We start from the raw sequence: 6,247 nt of genomic DNA on the forward strand, positions 1-6,247 counted from the left end.
CAACTGAAATTAACACCATTAAAGTAGGCAGATATGTACTCCAAAAATCTTAACAGACAGCTCTTGCTCTTAATTTTCCCTCCCAAATTTAGGTCAAATAATCATGGACAAGGTTTTGTTGGAAAGGACAAACAAGCTAAAAGCCAACGGATGAGCCTTTCAAATATGGCAGTTCTTTTACGATGACCAATATATCTAAAAGCGAATATTTCAAAGAATTCATACCAGTACTACTTTATACAAACCCATAATTGTAGTAATGTTGAAAGATATGGCAGTTTAAAATATGACAGTTTTTTTTTAAAATATGGCAGCTTTTCTATGTCAGTTACTACTGTTTTTGAGAAGAAGCTTTACTAAATCAGTTGAAGAAACAGTATTTTGTAATCAGGATTATCCAATCTAAAAATTGTAATTTCAAATGGTTAAACCCATGATACCAGGTAAAAATGACATTAAAGTGGTATCGAAAAGATAACTAACCGTGACTTCAATGGGAACATGAGTATTAATACGATGAGCATAAAAAAGATCAATGTATTCAACATCAAGCCACTTCAGGCTGCAGTCACAATAAGCACGCACATACTCTGGATCACCACGAATGTCCGTTTTCCCATCCCTTGCTCCAATGCCAAACTTGATTTGCTATCTGCACTCTCTCTCTGTATCCTCCTTTCAAAGCCTACACCCAATTTAACCCAATTATAATACTTATCAATTACCATAGCTGAAAGGAGAATCAGAATCCAACCTCATTCAAGGACAAGACAATAAGCTTAACACTCAACGCTGCATCCAATTTCAACCGAGCATTTCTTTAAAGTCGCACCATCATTCAAAACACAAATAATAAAAGTTCAATAAAACTCCCAGAAAATTAGCCCGTTTGCTTGTTCCACAGGTACTATTCTTAAACAACTAAACATTGTCAGATCTATGCCAGGTCAACTTCTACCGCTATCCAGCAACACAAACCAGAGCTGATACATTGTTATTTTTATTTTTTACTGAAAACCGAAAACCCAAAAGGGAACAATTTAAAACTGAGGACTTTGAAAATCCAAAAACATGCATTTGCTTCAAAAAAAAAAAGCCACCAATGGAAAAGCCATTTTCCAGAGGCAACAACCATTTCAAAACTAAAATACAACATCTTTCTGAACCCACTATTACATATTACATAACCGAGAACATCATTTTAAAAAAAAAAATTTGCCCAAAGATTTAAGTGTTGTAGTAAAAAGCTACCGACAACCAAAAAATACAAGCCACCAAATAGAACGGACAACACTGGCTACTTTCCCATATACAAATTGAAATCAAACAAGTAAACATACATCATAAAACAGAGTAAAATTCATCCAAGCCAAGAATACAAACCCAAATTCAAATTTGGAAACAACTAATTTTGCAGTAAATTCAAATCGTAAGGTTCTTTATCTCCTACCTTGCCGATGAGGATTTCATTCATGTGAGGTCCATAAACGTCGGAGGTATCAAGAAAAGTGACTCCAGAATCACTAGCGTAACGGATGAGTTCGATCATATCTGGCTCGGGCTTAGGTGGGCCGTACTTGAACGACATCCCCATGCATCCCAGACCTTGTTTCAACACTTCCAAGCCCTGGAAGCCCAACTTGGTCCTCGGCTCCGGTGGTAGAGATGCCATTTTTGAGCAATAGTTCTCACAGCTTCGATTCTTCCACTTCTTCGGGCCGATGATTGGAAACAAGATTTGGAGTGAAGATGTTTGAATATAAAGTCTGGATATGAATATAAAGTTTGGATATGGTTTACCGTTCATAGCATGAATAAAGGCAGAAAACAAAGATTTAGCATAAAGGAATTAGAACCTAGATAAGGAGTTTGCAAAGCAATAACAGAGGTAGCAGGATAGAGTGGAGAGTTGTGGATACAAACAAAACGAGCTGTGGATAATGAATGCATGCAGCAAGAGAACACGAAGAAGAAAAGACTCAATTTTCTAATTTCCGATAGCAAAAGTAGAATAAAAGATGAAAAGTCTATTACTGGAGTTGAAAAAAAAAAGATAGCAAAAGTAGAAAGCTGTTGTGAAATGACTCACATGAGTTCAAAATGTTTAGTCCATTCAATGAGCATCTGGAAGGAGGAAAATGTAATTAAACAAGGCAAATGAGTTGACCGATAGAAATGAGCATCAAATCTCATTAATGCTGTAGAACAGCCAACATTCCACTAACATCCGGCTAAGGCTTGTAATAAGTACAGAAGAGACAAATTCTCCAAACAAAAGTAGCAACCAGTTGTACCAGCTCCAAGAAAAAAGCAAGCAAGATGTTGGAATGACAAAAATGCTCCCAAAAAGAGTAGATGAAATGCAATGAACAGTAACCACAAAATGTCTTCTTATATGTTACAAGTATATGGGCAATTATAAAACTAGCAGTAATATTATTAAAGCAAGCAGAACTGCTGACAAAATTTATTGGTAGAGAAACAATTGGTAGGGTTTTTTACTGCACCACTGGTAGGGATTGGAATTTGTACTACAGGTCTCAATTCCCAAAAAAAAAAAAGGCTGTCTACTCCTGACAAAGAAAAAGGAAATACAGGAACCAAAAAAAAAATGAATTCACTCTTTAGTCTTAATTCCCAAAAAAAAAAGAAAAATTTCTTAAAAAAACAGGGAATGAATATTTTTAAATGAAATTGGTATCCGTGAATAGAGTAAAAGAAGACTCAAATATTAGATTAGTATGGCTCTTTTTTTACTCTTGGTTAAGAAAAAGGCTCTCTACTCCTGACCAAGAAAAAGGAAATACAGGAACCAAAAAAAAACAAAAGAATTCATTATATATGATACCAACTCCAGTTCCAGTTCACGAACCAAGTGCCTCATTCGCTCTTTAGTCTTATTCCTGACCTCCAAAGTCCTCAGGAATACGTGTATCACTTGACATGGACGACTTGGACCAGTGACTATCAAAGCGATACGAATTCCATTATTTCTGTGTTACTTTTCGTTTCATTTTTTATTAGATTGTTATTTTTTTTATAAATAAATATAATTTTAAGATAGTTAAAATAAATAATAAAACAAAACGTTAGAGTTCTACTCACAATATATATATTATATGGGCAATTACGTATAAGTGGCAGTAATTACACTTTATCACATCACAGATTGCCACACAGAATTACAGTAATTACACTAACCTCCTTTGTAGTAAGTTGATTATAATGTCCTTCACTTATAAATAATTTTTTTTAAAAAAAAACTCTATAACTACAACTAGTGTTTCACTCTAAAGCAACGATTGCCACACAGAACAAACTCTTATTTTCTCTTTCTATCTGTTTGTTCTACCTTCTTTCTCCTCCATCTCACAGATTTGAGGTGTCTATACACACACACACATAAGATAATAACCAATATTTTCATGCCTTAGCCTTAAGACTTGTAAAATTATCCTCGATTGTCCATCCTACTTCAGCTACCAAATAAATACAAATTCATGCTGTTCTATATTCTTATTAGACATAATTGCAATTCCAATTCTCACAGAGACTCTTAACAGAGATTAGAGTGATGGTTCTTTATTTATTTTTTTTTTAATTTCGGAAGAAAGGAAAGGGGAGGGCCTTGTATCATCGAGCTTTTAATACACAAATCAAGCATAGATATTGCTTTTTCCTTTTCAAAGATTAACAAATTATATAAAAGATAGAAGACAAAGAATAAAAACGAAATGGGCGGTAAGTTTGATCATGTCCTTTAGCCTACATTTTAAAAGAGAGAGAGAGAGAGAGAGAGAGAGAGAGAGAGAGGTCGTACGAACTACACTTGACTATTTGGTTGTGAAACGACGAAATAGGTGATAGAAACACGACAATCAATCCGCGCTAAGGTTTGCCAAACCCTACTTTATGAAATAAAGAGATCAAATGCGACCTCAAATTATTTTGGGCATTTAATAATAATACTTACATAGCCATTTGAATCAATTTAGTTATTGCACTTTTGTAAGGGCTCTACTTTTGATTCTTCTCCAATCTTCTTCTTAGTCTTCTTCCTAGTAATTCATCAATCACTTGGAAGTGGAGAGGTTTATTAATTATGAACTAGAGAGGGAAGAAGCAGTCGGGTTATGTTGATTAGATGAAAGGTATAAACGAAAGGAATTATATGTAGGTGGAAGATATAGTGATGGAAAAGTTGTAAACTGGTTGGTGTACTGTTTTCATTTGACACCCGATACTTTTTGTTTTAGTAAGACTAGGAAACAGCACACGAGTTGCACTTTATGATAAAAGTTTAGCACAGACTTGTATTTATTCATTTAATATGAACTGATAAAATTGACAAACTAATTTTGAGAACCAAAACATGTTTTGTTTTCTAGCAAAGAAAAAATACAGTCTCATGAATACTGCCCAAGATGAGATCTTTTGATCGAAAATTTTCCTATCTAACAATGAAAAATAGGCCCACAAACCTTCTTGTTAGTTGCACTATTTTGGAGAACAAGTGCTACATTTCAATCTCAATCAATAAAAAAAAAGGCCCACAAACCAGAGAGAGAGAGGGAGAGAGAGATTCTGTTTTGTGTTTGACTCTTTCTTAATATAATTCCCATCAATCAATTGATCATTTGCGATTATCTGTTTTGTGTTCCTTTTGTGATTCACTAAACCCACATCAGCTTTATAACTAAAAACTAAAAAGATCTGCCTTTGGCTTTTCTTTTTTGGATGCAATGATAATAATAAATTCAATGATAGGTTTCATGACTGAGAAGATCAATTCTCTGTGATTAGATATTTGATCACGACGACACGATCTCCATATTCGAACAAAGAAAAGATTAAAAAAAATACATAACATCATTTATAAAAAAAGAAAGTCTGAACACCTTCTGAATTATATCCTTAATAGTCAAAGAAATAATCACGGGAACTGGCTATATCAACATGTATAACACCTTGACCTCTCTTTTTCTTTCAAAGACATTCGACAAAAACATACTATCATAACTGCTCACCTTTGAGAATACCCCACGAAATACAACTGAGCTCATAAACTGCTAGTTAAAAACTTAAAATAAAAGCAGAAACTAAATAACAAGCAAACAAACCACCAGGAATATATATGGATTTATTGTGTCTCAGGGCATCCAAAGTTTGGCAACGATGTTGAGAAGGATGAAAATGAAGTAGAGTGCCATGTTGATCACCAGAAACTGGGGTCGGAAAGTTCATTGAGATGGCCAGCAAGAACGCCGCGGCCAGCAATAAAATGGCAGCATGGTGCAGCACAAGAGATGCCAGCTGGTTACGGGGTCGGATGTATATAGGCACAATCATGGAGAGAAAGGACAGCTCGAGAGCCACGCAAAACCAATGAAAGGCCATCGGAAGTGGTTTTGAAGTTTGGAGAGCTTGCAGAGCAGCCCCAACAGCAGTCAAACAAACTCCCATCACCAACAATAACTGTTTCACGCTCATCTTGTTACCATTAGCAGTGCTAGGGGCTGGACGTGGCCTCCCGCCCCCGGGTGGCTCATCAGTGGAATGTGTTGCACTAGTCTGGTCTACTCGGATGCTTTGCAATTCAGGTGGCAACTGGGACTGTTCTGGGCTGTCCACCCACCACGTACAGGGTCTAAAGAGACGGATGTGGTGGCTCATCAGTGGAATGTGTTGCACTAGTCTGGTCTACTCGGATGCTTTGCAATTCAGGTGGCAACTGGGACTGTTCTGGGCTGTCCACCCACCACGTACAGGGTCTAAAGAGACGGATGTCTTTAGCACGATTGATGAAGGAATTCATGGATTTTGTCCAGATGCTCATCACCATAGCTGTGAAGGACAAATCCAGGTACTTACAGGTATTATTTTGGTAACAAGGTTGAGAGAGTGAGGAATTGAAAAAGGTTGAGAGAGAGAAACTGAAGATGTGTTCACAATCCTGAAAGGATTCCATATATATAGGCACTGTGTCCATATTCAGGGGCTGTAGTCTAGTTTGAGCTGCTAGCAGCTCGAATTGCTAGCTTTGAGAGTCGCTCTCAAAGCTAGCAATTCGAGCTGCTAGAGTCGTTCTCAAAGCTAGCAATTCGAGTTGCTAGCAGCTCAAACTAGACTACAACCCCAGATCGAAACTTCGAGTGGGAGCAGATCGAACTGGGACGTAAGCCAAGAACCTTTGGACAAGATTTTGCTCCTAGCCCAACGAGAATATCCTTGAGCCCAAGGATTAGCC

Source organism: Coffea eugenioides, chromosome 11, assembly GCF_003713205.1.
Source record: "Coffea eugenioides isolate CCC68of chromosome 11, Ceug_1.0, whole genome shotgun sequence".
Taxonomy (NCBI): Eukaryota; Viridiplantae; Streptophyta; class Magnoliopsida; order Gentianales; family Rubiaceae; genus Coffea; species Coffea eugenioides.